Source organism: Anopheles coustani (genome assembly GCF_943734705.1).
Source record: "Anopheles coustani chromosome X unlocalized genomic scaffold, idAnoCousDA_361_x.2 X_unloc_61, whole genome shotgun sequence".
Lineage (NCBI taxonomy): Eukaryota > Metazoa > Arthropoda > Insecta > Diptera > Culicidae > Anopheles > Anopheles coustani.
Genome location: NW_026525172.1, coordinates 16,062 through 43,367, shown reverse-complemented (window position 1 = coordinate 43,367; position 27,306 = coordinate 16,062). Strand labels below are relative to the sequence as shown.

At 41.6% G+C, this 27,306-nt stretch overlaps 1 pseudogene; it reads right to left on the bottom strand.

Annotated features, from left to right (window-relative positions):
* Positions 1-26,082, bottom strand: part of LOC131270818 (uncharacterized) — an 88,444-nt pseudogene extending 62,362 nt beyond the window's left edge.
* Between the last annotated feature and the right edge of the window lie 1,224 nt (positions 26,083-27,306).

Genomic DNA, 27,306 nt, shown 5'->3' with positions numbered 1-27,306 from the left:
GAGGCGTTTGCATAGGAGATAGCGTCTTGGTGTAGAATATTCATAAATTCTTTGTGGTAAAATGCACTTTTCGTTCTTACAACGCATTTTGATCCGATGAAGGGAAGTTTGTCAAATGGCATGATGAAAGTTTAATGTCAAACCAAATTTCGTCGTTTCTGGCGCATTGGAGCGTGGAAAAGAGGCATTTGCATAGGAGAAAGCGTCTTGGTGTAGAATATTTATAAATTCTATGTGGTAAAATGCACTTTTCGTTCTTACAACGCATTTTGATCCGATGAAGGGAAGTTTGTCAAATGGCATGATGAAAGTTTGATGTCATACCAAATTACGTCGTTTCTGGCACATTGGAGCGTGGAAAAAAGGCATTTGCATAGGAGATAGCGTCGTGGTGTAGAATATTCATAAATTCTTTGTGGTAAAATGCACTTTTCGTTCTTACAACGCATTTTGATCCGATGAAGGGAAGTTTGTCAAATGGCATGATGAAAGTTTAATGTCAAACCAAATTTCGTCGTTTCTGGCGCATTGGAGCGTGGAAAAGAGGCATTTGCATAGGAGGAAGCGTCTTGGTGTAGAATATTTATAAATTCTATGTGGTAAAATGCACTTTTCGTTCCTATAACGCATTTTGATCCGATGAAGGGAAGTTTGTCAAATGGCATGATGAAAGTTTGATGTCATACCAAATTACGTCGTTTCTGGCGCATTGGAGCGTGGAAAAGAGGCATTTGCATAGGAGATAGCGTCTTGGTGTAGAATATTTATAATTTCTATGTGATAAGTTGCACTTTCCGTTCTTTCAACGCATTTTGATCCGATGAAGGGAAGTTTGTCAAATGGCATGATGAAAGTTTGATGTCATACCAAATTACGTCGTTTCTGGCACATTGGAGCGTGGAAAAGAGGCATTTGCATAGGAGAAAGCGTCTTGGTGTAGAATATTTATAAATTCTATGTGGTAAAATGCACTTTTCGTTCCTATAACGCATTTTGATCCGATGAAGGGAAGTTTGTCAAATGGCATGATGAAAGTTTGATGTCATACCAAATTACGTCGTTTCTGGCACATTGGAGCGTGGAAAAGAGGCATTTGCATAGGAGAAAGCGTCTTGGTGTAGAATATTTATAAATTCTATGTGGTAAAATGCACATTTCGTTCCTATAACGCATTTTGATCCGATGAAGGGAAGTTTGTCAAATGGCATGATGAAAGTTTGATGTCATACCAAATTACGTCGTTTCTGGCGCATTGGAGCGTGGAAAAGAGGCATTTGCATAGGAGATAGCGTCGTGGTGTAGAATATTCATAAATTCTTTGTGGTAAAATGCACTTTTCGTTCTTACAACGCATTTTGATCCGATGAAGGGAAGTTTGTCAAATGGCATGATGAAAGTTTGATGTCATACCAAATTACGTCGTTTCTGGCACATTGGAGCGTGGAAAAGAGGCATTTGCATAGGAGAAAGCGTCTTGGTGTGGAATATTTATAAATTCTATGTGGTAAGTTGCACTTTCCGTTCTTACAACGCATTTCGATCCGATGAAGGGAAGTTTGTCAAATGGCTTGATGAAAGTTTGATGTCAAACCAAATTTCGTCGTTTCTGGCACATTGGAGCGTGGAAAAGAGGAATTTGCATAGGAGATAGCGTCTTGGTGTAGAATATTCATAAATTCTATGTGGTAAGTTGCACTTTCCGTTCTTACAACGCATTTCGATCCGATGAAGGGAAGTTTGTCAAATGGCTTGATGAAAGTTTGATGTCAAACCAAATTTCGTCGTTTCTGGCGCATTGAAGCGTGGAAAAGAGGCATTTGCAAAGGAGATAGCGTCTTGGTGTTGAATATTTATAAATTCTATGTGGTAAGTTGCACTTTCCATTCTTACATCGCATTTTGATCCGACGAAGGGAAGTATGTCAAATGGCTTGATGAAAGTATGATGTCAAACCAAATTTCGTCGTTTCTGGCGCATTGGAGCGTGGAAAAGAGGCATTTGCATAGGAGATAGCGTCTTGGTGTAAAAGTTTATAAATTCTATGTGGTAAGTTGCACTTTTCGTTCTTACAACGCATTTTGATCCGACCAAGGGAAGTTTGTCAAATGGCTTGATGAAAGTTTGAGGTCACTCCAAGTTTCGTCGTTTCTGGCGCATTGGAGCGTGAAAAAGAGGCATTTGCATAGGAGATAGCGTCGTGGTGTAGAATATTCATAAATTCTATGTGGTAAGTTGCACTTTCCGTTCTTACAACGCATTTCGATCCGATGAAGGGAAGTTTGTCAAATGGCTTGATGAAAGTTTGATGTCAAACCAAATTTCGTCGTTTCTGGCGCATTGGAGCGTGGAAAAGAGGCATTTGCATAGGAGATAGCGTCTTGGTGTAGAATATTTATAAATTCTATGTGGTAAGTTGCACTTTCCGTTCTTACAACGCATTTTGATCCGACCAAGGGAAGTTTGTCAAATGGCTTGATGAAAGTTTGATGACATTCCAAGTTTCGTCGTTTCTGGCGCATTGGAGCGTGGAAAAGAGGCCTTTGCATAGGAGATAGCGTCTTGGTGTAGAATATTTATAAATTCTATGTGGTAAGTTGCACTTTCCGTTCTTACAACGCATTTCGATCCGATGATGATGATGAGTCCCACCTCTTACCCCAACACAGGTTTGATAATGGCGGAGTTATCATAAGATATTTGTTTAACCTTTAAAGCAAATCACGAAGTGGTGGGATCAAAGTGACCCTTCACGAAAAAGACCGGTCAGCTCTCTTTACCTTGCGTACAGCGGTTAGCACAACTTCCATAAGACAGGAGTCGTGGAACCGCTCTCCGGAGTGCACGGCCAAAAAATGCTCTCTCCTATTCGTGTAGCCGGTATCTCCCTTATCCAACATATGGAGGGGAGTTACCACTTTCCAGGATTGGCAAATTAAGCAAACCTTATCCGTGTAACAATAGGTCACGTCGAAAAAATCATCAATGGATGAATTCGAGGCGCCTGCCACGTGATTGCACAAGAGCGACCGATACAGTTCCTACAGAAAGATCAACTTCAAATTTCCACTTTTACGCGCGCGTGTCTCAAAGATATGTTGTTCCATTTTTTTTTTATTTACATTTAAATTTGCAAAACAAAAATCTCATCATCATCATCTGTGAGATCGTGATGACAAGTGCAATGCTTACAAACATTAAATTTTGACAATACACATCTACGAGACATTACACATTCTACAGGGTTCTACTTTACAACCTGCTTTACGTACACGGCACACAAGCGCTTGAACTCGCGAACGTTTGCAGCCTCGGCAATCTCTCTTGGCATGCTGTTGTACCATTGTATACCTTTAAAAAATAGTGAATTCCTGGCAAATACTGTAGAAAAGTTCGACGTCCTGGGATCATGAGCCCTACGAGTGTTGTACCGGTGAACGTCAGAACCCCTAACTACTCTCTCTCCAAGGTACCCCGGTAACAAGCCCCTCAGGAGTTTGAATATTAGTATCATAGTCTGGTACACGATTCGCTGCTCTACCGACATCCATTGCAGAACATCCAGCATAACAGCAGACGGCGTGTACCGACTACAACACAACACTAACCTCATTACCCTATTTTGCACTTTTTGCAATCTTTTGAGCTGTGTCCGATTGCCGAGGAACAATATTGATGGACAAAAATCAAAATGCGGTGAGATAATTGATTTGTAGAGGTGAACTTTCCCAAAAAAATTTAGGTTGTTCCCCAGTCTACTTATCACCCCACACTTCTTTGCCACCTTAGCGATGACCCCATCAATATGTGCACTGAATGTAAGCCCATCGTCAAGAATTACTCCCAGATATTTGACCTGGGAGACTCGGTCAATTGGTTCCGTGTTGATGGCGATGGAAAGCTGGCTATTGCTGCACCTGGTGCGGCAAGACGCTTTCTTTCCCCCGCCAAGAAGAACTTTCACATCAATTTCTTGAACGCGACGAATTTTATTGATCGGTTAAAAAATTAACAATGCACTTCTACTCTCCTTGACGGTTGCGATAAGAAAGTGCGATCGCTCTCACAGCCACCAACGTTTTTGGTTGCACCACAGGTCGTTTACCCGATCAGCTGGTCTGCACCGAAATCAACGACCTGTGGTAGCCCAGGCAGTGGAGTGAGAGCGACCGATCTTCGTCTCTTCCTTTCCATCCATGCTCACGCCATCTAACGGGATTAGAACGTTACCGGGATTGGAACGTTACGTTACTTGTCATCGAACCGTTACCTGATCGTTTTCGCTGTGCGTTATCAATAATGCAAATTTTTGATAACCCACACAACAAACGACGATCAAGTGACACTGGCCGATCCACTCCCTCCTCGACATTACCATGTAGTGTGTTTTACTAACATTCAATGCGAGTTTCTTGTATTTCAACCAGCCATCCAGAGCCACCAAGTCTGCATTCAAAAGGGACTCTGCCTGTTTGACGTCCTTTCGCGATATAAATATTACTGTGTCATCAGCAAAAAGATGTATCTCGCAGGAACGTAAGACCTGCTTCATGTCATTTATGTACATGATAAACAAAATTGGTCCAAGAACACTTCCTTGTGGAACCCCAAGGGTGTTTTCAATAGGATCTGAAACAGATTTTTTGAAAATTGTCCTCTGGGTTCTACCTGTCAGATAATCGCTGAACCAACTGAGTTCCCTCCCCTCAATACCGAATCATCGAAGTGTTGTGAGCAACAAGGGTCTCGATATTGTTTCAAATGCCCGTTTGAGATCCAAGAAAACCGCAAGTACCGGTTGTCCGCTATCCATCAACCCCTTCCACTTTGCAAGCACCAGGTTCAGTGCGGTTTCACAGGAATGTCCTTCCCGATACCCCGACTGCTCCCGGGCGAGCAGGCCGTTCTGATCCAGGTATTGAACCAATTGGTCTTTGATCACAACTTCCAGGACCTTCTCGACAGTGTGAAGCATGTTGATGGGGCGGAACTCCTCCGCCTTGATAGCTCCAGTCAACTTTGGAATAGGTACCACCAATGACTCCTTCCATGTATCCGGAAAAACACCCCTCTCCATCGATTGGTTTATCAAGTCCAGGAGCGTCTCCCCAGCCACATGAAAGCAATCCTGCAATGTTTTTGCATTTACATTTCCTATTCCTGCCGTTTTGGTCAGGTCAAAACATATCTGCCTAAGCTTGCTCATGTCTATTCGTTGAAAAGAAAATCTATGCCTGGGAGTATCAACTTGTCTCAGCTCGACTGGTTCGTCTACCGTCGGAATGTTACTGTTAACAAGTGTGACACTATTCACAAAAAAGTTGTTGAACCTTTCTGCGACCACCGCCTCATCGGACTCGAAACAGTTATCGAATTTCACGCATGAAGCGGTGTTCTCGTCGGGTTTCAACATGCTTTTAAGAAGTTTCCAAAGTTCCCTACTATTACCCTGATGCTTGCTAATTTCCCTACTGAAGTATTCCTCACGAGTAGTTTTTAAAGACCTACTGTACTCGTTTCGTAGCTTAGTGTACTCACACCAATGTGAAGCCAGATTAGTCCGAACAAATGTTTTATACACTTTGTCTCTTTTCCGCTTTAGACGTTCCAGAGCCAACGTATACCATCTGCCAGAGTATCTAGTCTCCACGGTCCTTTCATAAACTAAACTATTCATAGCACTCTCTAGTGTATCCTTCAATAGATCTGCAGCTTCCTGGAAATTTGTAGTTTCCCTCTGTAGTCCCAATGTGACCGCCTGACAAAGACCCTCTTTAGAGTACCTATTCCAGCATTTAACTTGTTTTTGAACTGTCCTGAAACGTTCATCATTCAAGTTTAAAAGCAAAGTTTCATGATCAGATATTTTTGCACAAGCATCTGTTACCACGCTAATTGAGTCTGTGTTGCAGTACACATGGTCAATCAATGTCCTGCTATTATTCGTGATACGGGTAGCTGCACTAACCCTCTGCTTCAGGCACACCGAGTCCATAAGCTTCTTCAATTTTTCGGACCTCGCATCATTGAACCAATCAATGTTGAAGTCACCAACCAAGACATTACGCTTGCCAAAATCTAGAAATCTGTCTAACCAGTCCTCCAGAATTTCGACAAAACGTGAGTCACTTGAACTAGGTGAGTGATACAGAACGCCATAGTTTGCAGCCGCCATGCCTCGAGTCACAGTAAACCCCAAAAACCAGTTGCCTTCCAGCGACTCGTTTAGAATCACCTTCAAGGCAACCGAGTTCCCAGCATAAACTGCAACCCCCCCTGTGTGTCGTGAGTGGGACAAACAGGACACGGCCCTGTACCCCGGTATACTAAACTGATCAAATGCTTCGCACTCCGTTATATGCGTCTCAGATAGAAGGACCAACGCGGGTTGCATCCTTTCTACCGAGTCGCGTAACAGAACATAGCTTGACGATAGGCCAGCGACATTGCAATACATGATTTCATATCGCTGTCCTATCCCCAGCAATCTCTGCTATTGGGATTGCTTAGCAATCTTCGATACCTGTTTTTGTATATGGGGCACTCGCTACTAAAAGCAGCATGTTCCGTGCTCCCCCTTGAACCTGCCAACACGCAGTTCACACATTTTAAGGCCGCCGACTAACATGCCGACGTCCTGTGTGCACCACTGCACCTAGAGCAGGCTTCCTCCTTATTGCACTCGGTGCTCTTGTGCCCAAACTGCCCGCACCGGAAACATCGCAATACATGAACAGAAGTGCTTATCGCACAACTGTCAAAACCTATTTTGACCTTTTTGAGGTCCTCTAGACATTGTGCCGATTCCCTGTCCACATCGATCACGACATTGTACTTCTGGTACTTGTAGAACCTACTTTCGTACATTCCAACAAGCTCCAGTGTCGTGAACGGGATCCCTGCATTCTGTTCTTTCAGAAGTGCAATCACGTCCTTGTCAGAGTGCTTCTCCGTCATCCCCATTATCCTTACTCTGGACAACGGCAAACGAACGGAATAAGCATCCCCGAGTTTGGACTGCACTTCCTTTCTTACCTCATCTAACGCGATTGCAGGACACTGCACAAAAACCTGACCTTTCCTACCATTGCGGAAGTCCGACACCTGCTGCCTCCTCGGATCCAACCGGGCGCGTAGATCGACTCTTGTCTTGTCGCAAGATTGATCCACCTTCGGTACAATTACCAAAGACTTGGAGAGTTTTTGCTCTGCCACTTTAGCCACGTCCTTTTTCCCAATTTTGGGCCCAGAGCCAGCCCCCTTCACAACACTTTTGGTTGCTGTGGGCTTGGTAACAGCTCTTCCCATGTCCAAATTGCTAATAATATTTTGACCGTTATTGTTCAAAATATTAGTCGCCCCACTTATTTTGGCCACTACTGTAGCAAAGCTCTCACTCCCCTTTTCTCTGGCACTCACCGGTGAAGGCTTCTCTACAATAACCTTCGGCACATTGAGGGCTCTCAAAGTGGTGGTATCGGCATCGCGCAAAGTTAACTTAACTTGGCGCTCTACCTCCACACACACTTCTTTTTTCATGTCATCTAGTCCCTTTTGCATCGCTTTCTCAATCAGCGCACACATTTTATTTTCTACTGCCTGTAGTGTTAGGGATAGCCCTTCACCTGACGGTTGGCTCTCTTTCACCACTACATCTTTCATGCCCGGCTTCTCAGTTCTAGCGATACAATCATCGCACATAAACCAAACATTCTTATTCTTTTTTAGTACCTTGGCGACCGACTTAGTAAGGTCAGCGCAGAGGTAATGAAATCGACCGCCGCAATCTCCTTTGCAGACGACCGGGTCATCGCTATCCGAAACGACCACGGAGCATTTCTTGCACTCCATGGCCGTTCAAAACAAATCCGAGCAAAAACGCTCGCAAATAAAAACACTATACCTACCGCGCCACAAGCTGCCGTCGCACCCACACAAAACACAAATTGATCGTTTGGCCTTAGACCACTACTAGTACACCGCCGTGACAAGCGATATGGATACCGCTCCCGCCAACGCCACTGATAAGCGACGCCGCCGAAAACAAAACCCAACCGCAATCAACGAACAATGCACCACGATCAAAACAAGCTCTAACAAACACTACACAGACACTTCGGATACATTTGCTCAGCGAAAACAAACACTGTATCTGTCCCCGACTAAGCAAAATACCCGAAAAACGTAGAGCTACACAAAACACGCACTGCACCGCCAACAGTCACTCACACACACATTAGCAAAACAGTTTCTTCGTTACTTGCCATGATGATTTGTTTCACTTCCATGTATTGCATGTGGGATATGGAGCACTTTTGGTGTCGGTCGAGATGGAAAAAAACATAGCACCTTTCCCAACCTCTGCTCTTTCAAGGGCTTTTGTCTTTTTTGTCTTTCGTCCGATCTTCGATTTGACCACCATGATAGATTTATTGCCAAATCTCACAGAAAACGTTACTTCTAGCGTTACATATAAGCAAAACGGTTTCTTCGTTACTTGCCATGATGATTTGTTTCACTTCCATGTATTGCAAGTGGGATATGGAGCACTTTTGGTGTAGGTTGAGATGAATAAAAACACAGCACCTTTCTCAACCCCTGCTCTTTCAAGGGCTTTTGTCTTTTTTGTCTTTCGTCCGATCTTCGATTTGACCACCATGATAGATTTATTCTAAAATCTCACAGAAAACGTTACTTCTAGCGTTACATATTAGCAAAACAGTTTCTTCGTTACTTGCCATGATGATTTGTTTCACTTCCATGTATTGCAAGTGGGATATGGAGCACTTTTGGTGTCGGTCGAGATGGAAAAAAACATAGCACCTTTCCCAACCCCTGGTCTTTCAAGGGCTTTTGTCTTTTTTGTCTTGCTTCCGATCTTCGATTTGACCACCATGATAGATTTATTCTAAAATCTCACAGAAAACGTTACTTCTAGCGATACATATTAGCAAAACAGTTTCTTCGTTACTTGCCATGATGATTTGTTTCACTTCCATGTATTGCAAGTGGGATATGGAGCACTTTTGGTGTAGGTTGAGATGAATAAAAACACAGCACCTTTCTCAACCCCTGCTCTTTCAAGGGCTTTTGTCTTTTTTGTCTTTCGTCCGATCTTCGATTTGACCACCATGATAGATTTATTCTAAAATCTCACAGAAAACGTTACTTCTAGCGTTACATATAAGCAAAACGGTTTCTTCGTTACTTGCCATGATGATTTGTTTCACTTCCATGTATTGCAAGTGGGATATGGAGCACTTTTGGTGTAGGTTGAGATGAATAAAAACACAGCACCTTTCTCAACCCCTGCTCTTTCAAGGGCTTTTGTCTTTTTTGTCTTTCGTCCGATCTTCGATTTGACCACCATGATAGATTTATTCTAAAATCTCACAGAAAACGTTACTTCTAGCGTTACATATTAGCAAAACAGTTTCTTCGTTACTTGCCATGATGATTTGTTTCACTTCCATGTATTGCAAGTGGGATATGGAGCACTTTTGGTGTCGGTCGAGATGGAAAAAAACATAGCACCTTTCCCAACCCCTGGTCTTTCAAGGGCTTTTGTCTTTTTTGTCTTGCTTCCGATCTTCGATTTGACCACCATGATAGATTTATTCTAAAATCTCACAGAAAACGTTACTTCTAGCGATACATATTAGCAAAACAGTTTCTTCGTTACTTGCCATGATGATTTGTTTCACTTCCATGTATTGCAAGTGGGATATGGAGCACTTTTGGTGTAGGTTGAGATGAATAAAAACACAGCACCTTTCTCAACCCCTGCTCTTTCAAGGGCTTTTGTCTTTTTTGTCTTTCGTCCGATCTTCGATTTGACCACCATGATAGATTTATTCTAAAATCTCACAGAAAACGTTACTTCTAGCGTTACATATTAGCAAAACAGTTTCTTCGTTACTTGCCATGATGATTTGTTTCACTTCCATGTATTGCAAGTGGGATATGGAGCACTTTTGGTGTCGGTCGAGATGGAAAAAAACATAGCACCTTTCCCAACCCCTGGTCTTTCAAGGGCTTTTGTCTTTTTTGTCTTGCTTCCGATCTTCGATTTGACCACCATGATAGATTTATTCTAAAATCTCACAGAAAACGTTACTTCTAGCGATACATATTAGCAAAACAGTTTCTTCGTTACTTGCCATGATGATTTGTTTCACTTCCATGTATTGCAAGTGGGATATGGAGCACTTTTGGTGTAGGTTGAGATGAATAAAAACACAGCACCTTTCTCAACCCCTGCTCTTTCAAGGGCTTTTGTCTTTTTTGTCTTTCGTCCTATCTTCGATTTGACCACCATGATAGATTTATTCTAAAATCTCACAGAAAACGTTACTTCTAGCGTTACATATAAGCAAAACGGTTTCTTCGTTACTTGCCATGATGATTTGTTTCACTTCCATGTATTGCAAGTGGGATATGGAGCACTTTTGGTGTCGGTTGAGATGGAAAAAAACATAGCACCTTTCTCAACCTCTGCTCTTTCAAGGGCTTTTGTCTTTTTTGTCTTTCTTCCGATCTTCGATTTGACCACCATGATAGATTTATTGCCAAATCTCACAGAAAACGTTACTTCTAGCGTTTCATATAAGCAAAACGGTTTCTTCGTTACTTGCCATGATGATTTGTTTCACTTCCATGTATTGCAAGTGGGATATGGAGCACTTTTGGTGTCGGTCGAGATGGAAAAAAACATAGCACCTTTCTCAACCCCTGCTCTATCAAGGGCTTTAGTCTTTTTTGTCTTTCTTCCGATCTTCGATTTGACCACCATGATAGATTTATTGCCAAATCTCACAGAAAACGTTACTTCTAGCGTTACATATAAGCAAAACGGTTTCTTCGTTACTTGCCATGATGATTTGTTTCACTTTCATGTATTGCAAGTGGGATATGGAGCACTTTTGGTGTCGGTTGAGATGGAAAAAAACATAGCACCTTTCTCAACCTCTGCTCTTTCAAGGGCTTTTGTCTTTTTTGTCTTTCGTCCGATCTTTGATTTGACCACCATGATAGATTTATTCCAAAATCTCACAGAAAACGTTACTTCTAGCGTTACATATAAGCAAAACGGTTTTTCGTTACTTGCCATGATGATTTGTTTCACTTCCGTGTATTGCAAGTGGGATATGGAGCACTTTTGGTGTCGGTCGAGATGGAAAAAAACATAGCACCTTTCTCAACCCCTGCTCTTTCAAGGGCTTTTGTCTTTTTTGTCTTTCGTCCGATCTTCGATTTGACAACCATGATAGATTTATTGCCAAATCTCACAGAAAACGTTACTTCTAAGGTTAAATATAAGCAAAACGGTTTCTTCGTTACTTGCCATGATGATTTGTTTCACTTCCGTGTATTGCAAGTGGGATATGGAGCACTTTTGGTGTCGGTCGAGATGGAAAAAAACATAGCACCTTTCTCAACCCCTGCTCTTTCAAGGGCTTTTGTCTTTTTTGTCTTTCTTCCGATCTTCGATTTGACAACCATGATAGATTTATTGCCAAATCTCACAGAAAACGTTACTTCTAAGGTTAAATATAAGCAAAACGGTTTCTTCGTTACTTGCCATGATGATTTGTTTCACTTCCATGTATTGCAAGTGGGATATGGAGCACTTTTGGTGTCGGTCGAGATGGAAAAAAACATAGCACCTTTCTCAACCCCTGCTCTTTCAAGGGCTTTTGTCTTTTTTGTCTTTCTTCCGATCTTCGATTTGACCACCATGATAGATTTATTGCCAAATCTCACAGAAAACGTTACTTCTAGCGTTACATATAAGCAAAACGGTTTCTTCGTTACTTGCCATGATGATTTGTTTCACTTCCAAGTATTGCAAGTGGGATATGGAGCACTTTTGGTGTCGGTCGAGATGGAAAAAAACATAGCACCTTTCTCAACCTCTGCTCTTTCAAGGGCTTTTGTCTTTTTTGTCTTTCGTCCGATCTTTGATTTGACCACCATGATAGATTTATTCCAAAATCTCACAGAAAACGTTACTTCTAGCGTTACATATAAGCAAAACGGTTTTTCGTTACTTGCCATGATGATTTGTTTCACTTCCGTGTATTGCAAGTGGGATATGGAGCACTTTTGGTGTCGGTCGAGATGGAAAAAAACATAGCACCTTTCTCAACCCCTGCTCTTTCAAGGGCTTTTGTCTTTTTTGTCTTTCGTCCGATCTTCGATTTGACCACCATGATAGATTTATTCTAAAATCTCACAGAAAACGTTACTTCTAGCGTTACATATTAGCAAAACAGTTTCTTCGTTACTTGCCATGATGATTTGTTTCACTTCCATGTATTGCATGTGGGATATGGAGCACTTTTGGTGTCGGTCGAGATGGAAAAAAACATAGCACCTTTCTCAACCCCTGCTCTTTCAAGGGCTTTAGTCTTTTTTGTCTTTCTTCCGATCTTCGATTTGACCACCATGATAGATTTATTGCCAAATCTCACAGAAAACGTTACTTCTAGCGTTACATATAAGCAAAACGGTTTCTTCGTTACTTGCCATGATGATTTGTTTCACTTCCATGTATTGCATGTGGGATATGGAGCACTTTTGGTGTCGGTCGAGATGGAAAAAAACATAGCACCTTTCCCAACCTCAGCTCTTTCAAGGGATTTTGTCTTTTTTGTCTTTCGTCCGATCTTCGATTTGACCACCATGATAGATTTATTGCCAAATCTCACAGAAAACGTTACTTCTAGCGTTACATATAAGCAAAACGGTTTCTTCGTTACTTGCCATGATGATTTGTTTCACTTCCATGTATTGCAAGTGGGATATGGAGCACTTTTGGTGTCGGTTGAGATGAATAAAAACACAGCACCTTTCTCAACCCCTGCTCTTTCAAGGGCTTTTGTCTTTTTTGTCTTTCGTCCGATCTTCGATTTGACCACCATGATAGATTTATTCTAAAATCTCACAGAAAACGTTACTTCTAGCGTTACATATTAGCAAAACAGTTTCTTCGTTACTTGCCATGATGATTTGTTTCACTTCCATGTATTGCAAGTGGGATATGGAGCACTTTTGGTGTCGGTCGAGATGGACAAAAACATAGCATTTTTCCCAACCTCTGCTCTTTCAAGGGCTTTTGTCTTTTTTGTCTTTCGTCCGATCTTCGATTTGACCACCATGATAGATTTATTGCCAAATCTCACAGAAAACGTTACTTCTAGCGTTACATATAAGCAAAACGGTTTCTTCGTTACTTGCCATGATGATTTGTTTCACTTCCATGTATTGCATGTGGGATATGGAGCACTTTTGGTGTCGGTTGAGATGAAAAAAAACACAGCACCTTTCTCAACCCCTGCTCTTTCAAGGGCTTTTGTCTTTTTTGTCTTTCGTCCGATCTTTGATTTGACCACCATGATAGATTTATTCTAAAATCTCACAGAAAACGTTACTTCTATCGTTACATATAAGCAAAACGGTTTTTCGTTACTTGCCATGATGATTTGTTTCACTTCCATGTATTGCATGTGGGATATGGAGCACTTTTGGTGTCGGTCGAGATGGAAAAAAACATAGCACCTTTCTCAACCCCTGCTCTTTCAAGGGCTTTTGTCTTTTTTGTCTTTCGTCCGATCTTTGATTTGACCACCATGATAGATTTATTCCAAAATCTCACAGAAAACGTTACTTCTAGCGTTTCATATAAGCAAAACGGTTTCTTCGTTACTTGCCATGATGATTTGTTTCACTTCCATGTATTGCAAGTGGGATATGGAGCACTTTTGGTGTCGGTTGAGATGAAAAAAAACATAGCACCTTTCTCAACCTCTGCTCTTTCAAGGGATTTTGTCTTTTTTGTCTTTCGTCCGATCTTCGATTTGACCACCATGATAGATTTATTGCCAAATCTCACAGAAAACGTTACTTCTAGCGTTACATATTAGCAAAACAGTTTCTTCGTTACTTGCCATGATGATTTGTTTCACTTCCGTGTATTGCAAGTGGGATATGGAGCACTTTTGGTGTCGGTTGAGATGAAAAAAAACACAGCACCTTTCTCAACCCCTGCTCTTTCAAGGGCTTTTGTCTTTTTTGTCTTTCTTCCGATCTTCGATTTGACAACCATGATAGATTTATTGCCAAATCTCACAGAAAACGTTACTTCTAAGGTTAAATATAAGCAAAACGGTTTCTTCGTTACTTGCCATGATGATTTGTTTCACTTCCATGTATTGCAAGTGGGATATGGAGCACTTTTGGTGTCGGTCGAGATGGAAAAAAACATAGCACCTTTCCCAACCTCAGCTCTTTCAAGGGATTTTGTCTTTTTTGTCTTTCGTCCGATCTTCGATTTGACCACCTTGATAGATTAATTCCAAAAGCTCACAGAAAACGTTACTTCTAGTGTTACATATAAGCAAAACGGTGTCTTCGTTACTTGCCTTGATGATTTGTTTCACTTCCATGTATTCCAAGTGGGATATGGAGCACTTTCGGTGTCGGTCGAGATGGAAAAAAACACAGCACCTTTCTCAACCCCTGCTCTTTCAAGGGCTTTTGTCTTTTTTGTCTTTCGTCCGATCTTTGATTTGACCACCACGATAGATTTATTCCAAAATCTCACAGAAAACGTTACTTCTAGCGTTACATATTAGCAAAACAGTTTCTTCGTTACTTGCCATGATGATTTGTTTCACTTCCGTGTATTGCAAGTGGGATATGGAGCACTTTTGGTGTCGGTCGAGATGGAAAAATACATAGCACCTTTCTAAACCCCTGCTCTTTCAAGGGCTTTTGTCTTTTTTGTCTTCCGTCCGATCTTCGATTTGACCACCATGATAGATTTATTGCCAAATCTCACAGAAAACGTTACTTCTAGCGTTACATATAAGCAAAACGGTTTCTTCGTTACTTGCCATGATGATTTGTTTCACTTCCATGTATTGCAAGTGGGATATGAAGCACTTTAGGTGTCGGTCGAGGTGGAAAAAAACATAGCACCTTTCCCAACCTCTATTCTTTCAAGGGCTTTTGTCTTTTTTGTCTTTCGTCCGATCTTCGATTTGACCACCAGGATAGATTTATTCCAGCATCTCACAGAAAACGTTACTTCTAGCGTTACATATTAGCAAAACAGTTTCTTCGTTACTTGCCATGATGATTTGTTTCACTTCCGTGTATTGCAAGTGGGATATGGAGCACTTTTGGTGTCGGTTGAGATGAAAAAAAACACAGCACCTTTCTCAACCCCTGCTCTTTCAAGGGCTTTTGTCTTTTTTGTCTTTCTTCCGATCTTCGATTTGACAACCATGATAGATTTATTGCCAAATCTCACAGAAAACGTTACTTCTAAGGTTAAATATAAGCAAAACGGTTTCTTCGTTACTTGCCATGATGATTTGTTTCACTTCCATGTATTGCAAGTGGGATATGGAGCACTTTTGGTGTCGGTCGAGATGGAAAAAAACATAGCACCTTTCCCAACCTCAGCTCTTTCAAGGGATTTTGTCTTTTTTGTCTTTCGTCCGATCTTCGATTTGACCACCTTGATAGATTAATTCCAAAAGCTCACAGAAAACGTTACTTCTAGTGTTACATATAAGCAAAACGGTGTCTTCGTTACTTGCCTTGATGATTTGTTTCACTTCCATGTATTGCAAGTGGGATATGGAGCACTTTTGGTGTCGGTTGAGATGAATAAAAACACAGCACCTTTCTCAACCCCTGCTCTTTCAAGGGCTTTTGTCTTTTTTGTCTTTCGTCCGATCTTCGATTTGACCACCATGATGGATTTATTCCAGCATCTCACATAAAGCGTTACTTCTAGCGTTACATCTAAGCAAAACGGTTTCTTCGTTACTTCCCATGATGATTTGTTTCACTTCCATGTATTGCAAGTGGGATATGAAGCACTTTAGGTGTCGGTCGAGGTGGAAAAAAACATAGCACCTTTCCCAACCTCTATTCTTTCAAGGGCTTTTGTCTTTTTTGTCTTTCGTCCGATCTTCGATTTGACCACCATGATAGATTAATTCTAAAATCTCACAGAAAACGTTACTTCTAGCGTTATATATAAGCAAAACGGTTTCTTTGATACTTGCCATGATGATTTGTTTCACTTCGATGTATTGCAAGTGGGATATGGAGCACTTTTGGAGTCGGTCGAGATGGAAAAAAACATGGCACCTTTCCCAACCACGGCTCTTTCAAGGGCTTTGGTCTTTTTTGTCTTTCGTCCGATCTTCGATTTGACCACCATGATGGATTTATTCCAGCATCTCACATAAAGCGTTACTTCAAGCGTTACATATAAACAAAAGGGTTTCTTCGTTACTTGCCATGATGATTTGTTTCACTTCCGTGTATTGCAAGTGGAATATGGAGCACTTTTGGTGTCGGTCGAGATGGAAAAAAACACAGCACCTTTCCCAACCTCTGCTCTTTCAAGGGATTATAACTTTTTTGTCTTTCGTCCGATCTTCGATTTGACCACCATGATAGATTTATTCCAATTATTCGCAGAAAACGTTACTTCTAGCGTTACATATAAGCAATATGATGTCATTCTTTCTTGCAATAATGATTTGTTTCACTTTCATACAATGGTTGAAAAATACGGAGCATTTTCGATGTCGGTCGAGAAGGAAATAAACACAGCACTTTTGGGGGCCTACAGCTTTTCGGATAGATTTCGGATCGATTTTGGATTTTGGGTGGTCGCTGGGATATATGGTCTTACTTGCTTGATGTCCAGATTCGAAAAGGATTAATTTTATTCTTAATAATGCCAAGGCAGTGCCGTGTTCTAAAATAACTATGGGGCCTAATTATGTCGCCCGTTTAGGGGTGTGGGTCGAGTGCTCCGCGGTGGCGCTTTAACTGAGCGTAATGTTCGTTACGCTACAATCTAAAACAGGGTGGGCATGTAAACGGCGTGACCACTTTAATTTAGCTGTTCATAGATAATAAAGGGGCACGGAAATTTCAGCAAACTCATGCCAGTGTTGTTAAAATAAAGTTTTCTCACTGTTGATAATGTTCTCAATAGTCACTTTGATTCCACCACTTCGTTATTTGCCTTGTATGTTGCTTACAAATATTTTATGCAAACTCCGCCATTCTCAAACCTGTGTTGAAGTTAGAGGTTCGACTCATCATCATCATCATCCGACCACCACTTTTGAATGAACTTTGCGTTCATTCAAGAGCCTGAATAACTTAATGAAATTTTGTTGAAATTTTAATAATGGTTTCCATTTCAGTAGGTTTGACTTTTGCATTTTGTCATATTACAGGATGTTTGTCAAAACTCTGTGTCAGATAAAGATTGAACGTAACATTTTAAAATTCGTATTCTTCTGCTTTTATTTCCCCTTAGCAATGCGATTTGAAACATGAAGCGAAGCGAAACTGCGTGATAAGTTTTCACGAGTTTTACATAAAATATGGGTTTCAGCTGAAAGGATGAATCCCTTAAAAGTTTCACATAAAAAAACTAAACATAAGTTGTCCTGTGGATATACATAAGTTCGGAGAACAGTATCCAAAACATTTTTTTTTTCATATATAGTATATATGCGTGTTGTATGTATGGACTGCCGGAGCAATCATATCATATAAATGCAAATAAGAAAATATTTAAAAAAAATTATTTATTTATTAATTTGTTTATTTACTTAATGCAGGGAACACGCAGGAGCCTCAGCAATGCTTAATGCTATTCTTAAATATAACAGAACACGTAAAAAAAGCAGTAGTTATAAACATTTGCAAACAGACACATCGATTTAAAGACGGCTGACGATACATGGAGCTTACTAAACTGTGAGGTGGTATTAAAAGCTGAGCACATGGTGGTAAGTGGGTCGTTGGCGTTCCTGACCATTCTCGCTAGATCTAGTCTCAAGAGGATGTGGCGGGGACGAAGTGCTTGGTTCGGAGTATAAGAAAATAATGCTAGCTAGTAAGAATGGCGTGTCAATTACTCATTACATAATTTTGGAGATAAATACAGGGTATGTAACTTCCCTCCTTTTCCCTAAAGATTGTAGACCTAGGATGAGTTTTCCAGTATCGTATACTGGGGGTTGCTCGATGCGCATCATAAACATCTTAATGCCAACTTAGTGTATTTCCACTAAGTGTTTTCCATCCTAGCAGACCAAGTCATAATGTGCTGCCCCCAAGCTAGAACATTGAACGCTAGGATGGAACGAAAAAGCGCGACTAATAATTGTTTTAAACTAAAAGGATCTCTGAAGTCAGTGGCTAGTCGATGCATTAAGCCTAGCTGGCGAAATGCTTTTTCAATAATAAACGAGATGTGATTTCGGAACAAACAAAAAATTGTCGTACCAAGATTCTTATCTTCTAAGTAACGTGTTAAAACGCGCGAGCTCAGCCTGTAATCCCCTAGAATCGGGTTTTGTCTTCTTGTTAAGCAAATTACACAACATTTCTCTACACACAAACACAATCAATTATCAAACCACCATGTGCTGAACCTGTCTCGACTCATTTGAAGCATATTGAAGCCAAGATGAGATTTTATGACTAAGCAAACCTTGATGTCATCAGCAGTCATATGAAACGACTGATTAGGCAGCGAAAACACCTCGTCATTAACCAACAGAATGAACAACAACGGTCCAATATAACTACCCTCCGGTGCACCAGACGAGCAAATAATTGGGTTGGATTGCGAGTTATTTAATTCATAAATCAACACAGATCTAATGTTTGTATCATCGCTCGACTTTTATTAGATCATCTCGTAGTCTGGTGGTATGTTTTGCGAAAACAGCGTTGTGGTTATAAAAATCAGCACAATTATGCATCAAAAAGCTCATTGCAAAAGATAATGGAGATCAATTTACCCTCAAAGTAGGTAAAATTGTACGATATAGGTTAAGAGAAATATCAAAAATCATACATTATAAAACGTCCGCTTTCAATGAGACACCGCCTTCTTCTTTTAATAGCCTGTTGCATCAGCCAATTCCTTGAGCTCAAGGAGATTTGAGTATTTAAACGGTATAAACTCGGAAGAATACATGACGTCAACGAAACCTTGCATCGAGTAATTGACCTTTGCTTCTACAAACCTTGGTAAGTGAAAAGGTGAACTGGTAAAAACTCTTTTAAGGAATTCAATCAAATTGTTCTCCATTCGCGGTGAAATGTTCGCTCCTAGACAGAAAATACTTTTAAGATTACAGATATTTGATTTGTAATCGGCGTTCCAGTCGTCTTTAATCTTCAATAGGGCATTGTAATGTATGTTCAAAAGCTCTTGTCGTTGGTTTTTCGCATTTGTTAGCGAAATCCAAACATCGATATAATTAAATTCTCTGTACGTACAAAACCCTCGCTTATAGGTTGGCACAAGCACTTCAAGAACATTTTCTTGATACCAATTTATAAAAATGTATGAAAATACCATTTTGGCCTTAAGCATTACTGCTTCGATGGCGATTGATTGTTTTACTTCAAATATGGAATACTCCCTCATTTGCAGCTTTGTGGCTTTATGCCGTTTTATCTTAACCGATAGCTCCCTCAGTTTTGCGCAGTCTTCATGGAAAGCAATGAAATCAGGAAAAAGATACTTTATGATCCTCTCAACGGTGCTGTGACCTTTGGGGAGGGATTTATATCGAACAAGATTTTCGTCTTTCATGATACCTGATATTTTGTTCAAGAAAAAACATTCTAGCTCCCAAGGGATGTCAATTCCCAAGCAGCAAATACTTATGAGATGTGCATAAGTCGATTCTTGAGCTAATTTTAAGGACATCGATCCAAAAGAAATCAGAGAACAGAAGTGATACTTGACCAATGTGTTTGCTTCTTTTTCCGGGTTTATAACGGCATCGATGAACTTTTCTTCTAAGGGAGAATGTCGACTATGAGTTTTAAGCATTTCTCGTACATGAAATTGTCCCCAATTGTAAACTAAATAATTTATGGTCATTCGTGTACGTAGCATGGCAATTTGTACACTGCCGATTTCTTCTTGACAATTTGAGAGCTGCTCTTGGTCTTTCTTATACTTAGTTTTTGCAATCAGTGCTTGACTTTTTGCCAAATCACTTATATCTTGTACTGTTTTAAGTTCATTTTTCAAATATAGCAATTTATTATTCTGAACATCCGCTCGTTGAATTATCTGATCTGCAGAATGGACATTTGTCTCTAATACAACAACTTTTAACCCGTCCTGGCATGGATCGTTTTCATGCATTATTGTTGATGGCTCTACGTTTTGCAATTCTATGGCTTTTGTTTCATTTTCTTTTGACAGTGTCTCTTGTTTTTCTGATACAGAGCTATTCTGGCTTTCAAAGGGTGTAGTAGAAAACTGTAAAAGCTTTTCGTTAAGTTGCTCTAGTTTTTTGTTCCTTGTTGCAGTGGCTTCTGGCAAATTTTGTTTTCTATTAGGCGCGATCAATTCATTCGTTTCTGGCTTCTTATTTGCGTCTGACCCATCTGAGATCAAACCTTCATTTCTTGCTATTGATGCGCAATCTGAAAGACCTTTCTCACTTGCTAGGTCCAGTTTTACAAAACTCATGCCCGGTTGAACTTCTTGCGGATCCGGTTGCTTGTGCAGTTGCAAAAATGATCTCAGAGATGATGACTGATATTGAACTGTATTGATTTTCTCATTTGCGCTTTGTAAAAGATGCTCGGCGAGGACTGCTGCAGCTATAAATTTTTTTTCAAACACTTCAAACACATTCTCCTGCTGTTTTGATTCAAAATCGCCGTCAACGTGTGTCACTTTCTTGCCGTGTAGCTGAATGTATTCATTGTAGTGTGAGTTCAACATGCTTGATAGTACCTTGATTCTTGAATATTGAGATACGTTGGTCTCATTCAAGAAGTGTTGCATGCGCTCTACTTTTGTAAGCACGTGGTTTCGATGGCGCACTAAACCTGGAAGCACGTCAATTATTGGTTGTCCACCACCAAATTTTGCTCCTCGTTTCTCCAGTTTTTCACTTTCCTCAGGAAACATCGTTCATGAACAGATAAACGAACACTGCTTGTTTGCAAAAGGAAGTGCGTAATATTTATATGAGCGATCAAAGATGCCGGGTACAGTAAAAACAAATTGCTGAGTGCAGGCAACCTTCTGTTTCTTCTGGGCGTAACGACATCTTGGCCACGCCTGCCCGTAGAGTGCTTACAAGATTTGTGTCCATGTTTTACGTGGGTAGTCAAACCGCTCGTTCAGGGGTGGGTCTGGGCTCTTTTGTGATCTGAACCTACGCCAACCAGTAAGTAGGCCCCGCATTCATCAGCCTGTACCATTATCATAAAGAATTTAAAAGACACGAAAACTACCTGCAACAGTAACATCGGATTTCTAATGGAAAATTTCAATTTTTGAGGTAGATAGAATGTTGCGAATTACCTGAAAAACCAGAAATTTTCGACAACATGCGAAAAAAAATCTAAAACCCAAGTCGAATAATATAAAATCGTTAATCGCGGGTAGGATGCTAGATAGCGCATCGCACCCGTACAACCGGATAGGGGATATGTTACGTCAGTCCCGTCCGGCGGTATCCAACAAGCGAGAGCAAAAACAAAAAACGGCATCGCGCCCGCAAAACCGTGATGGGAAGTGCGTCATGCGAACGGTGCATACGAGAATCAACCGCAGAGGCGCGCAACCCGAGCTTCAAACATCGGGTACAAACAAACAACGCGGGTATGGTGCGAAAACCGTGAATGTGCGCTGCCTTCGCTTTTGCTCTGTTTTGTTTTAGGCAGCCGGAACGGGTGTACGCGAGCAAGACACCGTGAACCGTACAAGCGTGCGAACATAAAAGTTTGACACTTCTTGCAGGAACAAACACAACGGGACCGTATTGCGATAAAAGTACGAACTTAAACTTGGCATTCGATTGCAACTTAATTTTGATGTTTTAAACTGGACTACTAAACAAATAATTCGTTCTTAAATGATACACATAATTGTACCACGAACGATCGACGAACTGTATTCCAAGGTAGCTCAATACACATTTTATTTGGTTCATTTAATTTTTCTCCAATAGCCAAATAAAGCATTTGGAATAGCATGTGCAATCACGATTGCATGCACGGCAGACACACACTGGTGCACCTGGCTCTCTGCGCAATGCTTAATTCTTTTACTTTTCGTTGCGGTTTCACATAAATTAAAAGTTATAGAAAGATAGTTTCTCCAACAAAGTTGTTTCTATTGATGATGATGATGATTCCCACCCCTAACTATAATTAAGTTTTAAGAATGGAGGAGTTATCATAAGATAAGTAAGCAATATCCAAGGCAAATCATGAAGTGGTGGGTCAAAGTGACCCTTCACGAAAAAGCCTAGTCTGCTCCCATTTCCTTGCGTACAGCGGTTAGCACAATTTCCAAAAGATAGGAATCGTAGAACCGCTCTCCGGAGTGCACGGCCAAAAAATGTTCTCTCCTATTCGTGTAGCCGGTACCTCCCTTATCCAACATATGGAGGGGAGTTACCACTTTCCTGGTTTGGCAAATTAAGCAAACCTTATCCGTGAATGAATTGGTCACGTCGAAAAAATCATCAATGAATGAATCTGAGGCGCCTGCCACGTGATTGCACAAGAGCGACTGATACAGTCCCCAAAGAATGATCCATTTTAAATTTCCACTTTTACGCGCGCGTGTCTCAAAGATATCTGGCTCAATTTTTTTGATGTACATTTAAATTTGCAAAACAAAAATCTCATCATCATCATCTGTGTGATCGTGATGACAAGTGCAATGCTTACAAACATTAAATTTAGACAGTAAAACTACGAGACATTTCACATGCTATTGGGTTCTACTTTACAACCTGCTTAACAAACACGGCACACAAGCGCTTGAACTCGCGAACGTTTGCAGCCTCGGCAATTGTACCATTGTATCCATTTACAAAATATTGAATTCCTGGCAAGTACTGTCGAAAAGTTCGACGTCCTGGAATCATGAGCCCTACGAGTGTTGGACCGGTAAACGTCAAAACCCCTAACTTCTCTTTCTCAAAGGTACCCCGGTAACAAGCCCCTCAGGAGTTTGAATATTAGTATCATAGTCTGATACACTATCCGCTGCTCTACCGACGTCCATTGCAGGACATCCAGCATAACAGCAGACGGCGTGTACCGACTACAACACAACACTTACCTCATTACCCTATTTTGCACTTTTTGCAGTCTTTTAAGCTGTGTCCGATTGCCGAGGAACAATATTGATGGACAAAAATTCAAATGCAGTGAGATAATTGATTTTTAGAGGTGAACTTTCCCAAAAAAATTAAGGTTGTTCCCCAGTCTACTCATCATCCCACACTTCTTTGCCACCTTAGCGATGACCCGATCAAAGTGTGCACTAAATGTTAGCCCGTCGTCCAGAGTGACACCCAGATATTTAACCTGGGAGACTCGGGGAATTGGTTCCGTGTTGATGGCAATAGAAAGCTGGCCGATCCACTCCCTCCTCGACATTACCATGTAGTGTGTTTTACAAACGTTTAATGCGAGTTTCTTGTATTTCAACCAGCCATCCAGAGCCACCAAGTCTTCATTCAAAAGGGACTCTGCCTGTTTCACGTCCTTTCGCGATATAAATATTACTGTGTCATCAGCATAAAGATTTATCTCGCAGGAATGTAAGACCTGCTTCATGTCATTTATGTACATGATAAACAAAATTGGTCCAAGAACACTTCCTTGTGGAACCCCAAGGGTGTTTTCAATGGGATCTGAAACAGATTTTTTGAAAATTGTCCTCTGGGTTCTACCTGTCAGATAATCGCTGAACCAACTGAGTTCCTTCCCCTCAATACCGAATCGTCGAAGTGTTGTGAGCAACAAGGGTCTCGATATTGTTTCAAATGCCCGCTTTAGATCCAAGAAAACTGCAAGCACCGGCTGTCCACTGTCCATCAACCCCTTCCACTTCGCAAGCACCAGGTTCAGTGCAGTATCACAGGAATGTCCTTCCCGATATCCCGACTGCTCCCGGGCCAGCAGTCCGGTCTGGTCCAGGTATTGCACCAATTGGTCTTTGATAACAACCTCCAGGACCTTTTCGACAGTGTGAAGCATGTTGATGGGGCGGAACTCTTCCGCCCTGATAGCTCCAGTCAGTTTTGGAATAGGTACAACCAATGATTCCTTCCATGTCTCCGGAAAAACACCCCTCTCCATCGATTGGTTAATCAAATCCAGGAGCGTCTCCCCAGCTACATGAAAGCAATCCTGCAAAGTTTTTGCATTTACATTTCCTATTCCTGCCGTATTGGTCAGATCAAAACATGTATGCCTAAGCTTGCTCATGTCTATTAGTTGAAAAGAAAATCTAAGCCTGGGAGCATCAACTTGTCTCAGCTCGACTGGTTCGTTTACCGTCGGAATGTTGCTGTTAACAAGTGTGACGCTATTCACAAAAAAGTTGTTGAACCTTGCTGCAACCACCTCCTCATCGGACTCGAAACAGTTATCGAATTTCACGCATGAAGCGGTATTCTCGTCGGGTTTCAACATGCTTTTTAGAAGTTTCCAAAGTTCCCTACTATTACCCTGATGCTTGCTAATTTCCCTACTGAAGTATTCCTCACGAGTAGTTTTTAAAGACCTACTGTACTCGTTTCGTAGCTTAGTGTACTCACACCAATGTGAAGCCAGATTAGTCCGAACAAATGTTTTATACACTTTGTCTCTTTTCCGCTTTAGACGTTCCAGAGCCAACGTATACTATCTGCCAGAGTATCTAGTCTCCACGGTCCTCTCATAAACTAAACTATTCATAGCACTCTCTAGTGTATCCTTCAATAGATCTGCAGCTTCCTGGAAGTTTGTAGTTTCCCTCTGTAGTCCCAATGTGACCGCCTGACAAAGACCCTCTATAGAGTACCTATTCCAGCATTTAACTTGTTTTTGAACTGTCCTGAAACGTTCATCATTCAAGTTTAAAAGCAAAGTTTCATGATCAGATATTTTTGCACAAGCATCTGTTACCACGCTTATTGAGTCTGTGTTGCAGTACACATGGTCAATCAATGTCCTGCTATTCTTCGTAATACGGGTAGCTGCACTAACCTTCTGCTTCAGGCACACCGAGTCCATAAGTTTCTTCAATTTTTCGGACCTCACATCATTGAACCAATCAATGTTGAAGTCCCCAACCAAGACATTACGCTTGCCAAAATCTAGAAATCTGTCTAACCAGTCCTCCAGAATTTCGACAAATCGTGAGTCACTTGAACTAGGTGAGTGATACTGAACGCCATAGTTTGCAGCCGCCATGCCTCGAGTCACAGTAAACCCCAAAAACCAGTTGCCTTCCAGCGACTCGTTTAGAATCACCTTCAAGGCAACCGAGTTCCCAGCATAAACTGCAACCCCCCCTGTGTGTCGTGAGTGGGACAAACAGGACACGGCCCTGTACCCCGGTATACTAAACTGATCAAATGCTTCGCACTCCGTTATATGCGTCTCAGATAGAAGGACCAACGCGGGTTGCATCCTTTCTACAGAGTCGCGTAACAGAACATAGCTTGACGATAGGCCAGCGACATTGCAATACATGATGTCATATCGCTGTCCTATCCCCAGCAATCCTTGCTATTGGGAATGCTTAGCAATCTTTGATGCCTGTTTTTTGTATATGGGGCACTCGCTACTAAAAGCAGCATGTTCCGTGCTCCCCCTTGAACCCGCCAACACGCAGTTCACACATTTTAAATCCGCCGACTTACATTCCGACGTCCTGTGTGCACCACTGCACCTAGAGCAATCTTCCTCCTTATTGCACTCGGTGCTCTTGTGCCCAAACTGCCCGCACCGGAAACATCGCAATACATGAACTGAAGTGCTTATCGCACAACTGTCAAAACCTATTTTGACCTTTTTAAGGTCCTCTAGACATTGTGCCGATTCCTTGTCCACATCAATCACGACATTGTACTTCTGGTACTTGTAGAACCTACTTTCGTACATTCCAACAAGCTCCAGTGTCGCGAACGGGATACCTGCATTCTGTTCCTTCAGAAGTGCAATCACCTCCTCACCAGAATGCTTCTCCGTCATCCCCATTATCCTTACTCTGGACAACGGTAAACGAACGGAATAAGCATCCCCGAGTTTGGACTGCACCTCCTTGCTAACTTCATCTAACGCGGATGCAGGACACTGTACAAAAACCTGACCTTTTCTACCATTACGGAAGTCCGAAACCTGCTGCTTCCTCGGATCCAAACGGGCGCGTAGATCAACTCTTGTCTTGTCGCAAGATTGATCCACCTTCGGTACAATTACTAAAGACTTGGAGAGTTTTTGCTCTGCCACTTTAGCCACGTCTTTTTTACCTATTTTGGGCCCAGAGCCAGCCTCCTTCACAACACTTTTGGTTGCTGTGGGCTTGGTATTAGCTCTTCCCACGTCAAAATTACTAATAATAGTTTGAACCTTATTCTTCAAACTATTATCTGCCCTACTTTTTTTGGCCACTACTGTAGCAAAGCTCTCACTCCCCTTCTCCTTAGCACTCACCGGCGAAGGCTTCTCAATGATAACCTTCGGTACAGGAGGGGCTCTCAATGTAGTGGTGGTGGCATCGCGCAAAGTTGATCAAACTTGGCGCTCTACCGCCTCACACACTTCTTTTTTCATATCTTCCAGTCCCTTCTTCACAGCACTCTCAATCAGTGCACACAATTTTAAATCTGCTGCTTGTAGGGCTTGGGATTGCTCTCCGCTTGACGGTCGGCTTTCTCCCACCACTACATCCTGCATGCCCGGTTTCTTAGTGCAAGCGATACAAGTATCGCACATAAACAAAACATTTTTCGACTTTTTAACCGCCTTTGCAACCGACTTAGTCAGATCGGTGCACAGGTGGTGAAAATGACCGCCGCAATCATTGCAGACGATCGGGTCATCGCTAGTTGAAACGACCACGGAGCATTTTTTACACTCCATGGCCGTAAAACAAAATCCGAGCAAAAACGCACGCAAATAAACAAACACCGTATACGTACCGCCCGCTCCACACGCTGCCGTTTCACCCACACGCAACACAAATTACTCGTTTGGCCGGTTAGACCACTACAAGCACACCGTTGCGATAACAGGCGATATGGATACCGCTCCAGCTAACGCCACTGATAAGCGACGCCGCCAAGAACAAAACCAACCGCTATCACCGAACGATGCACCATGAACAAAAACAAACTCTACTAAACACTAAACAGACACTTCGGACACATTTGCACAGCGAAAACAAATGTTCAATCTGCCCTCGACTGAGCAAAAATATCC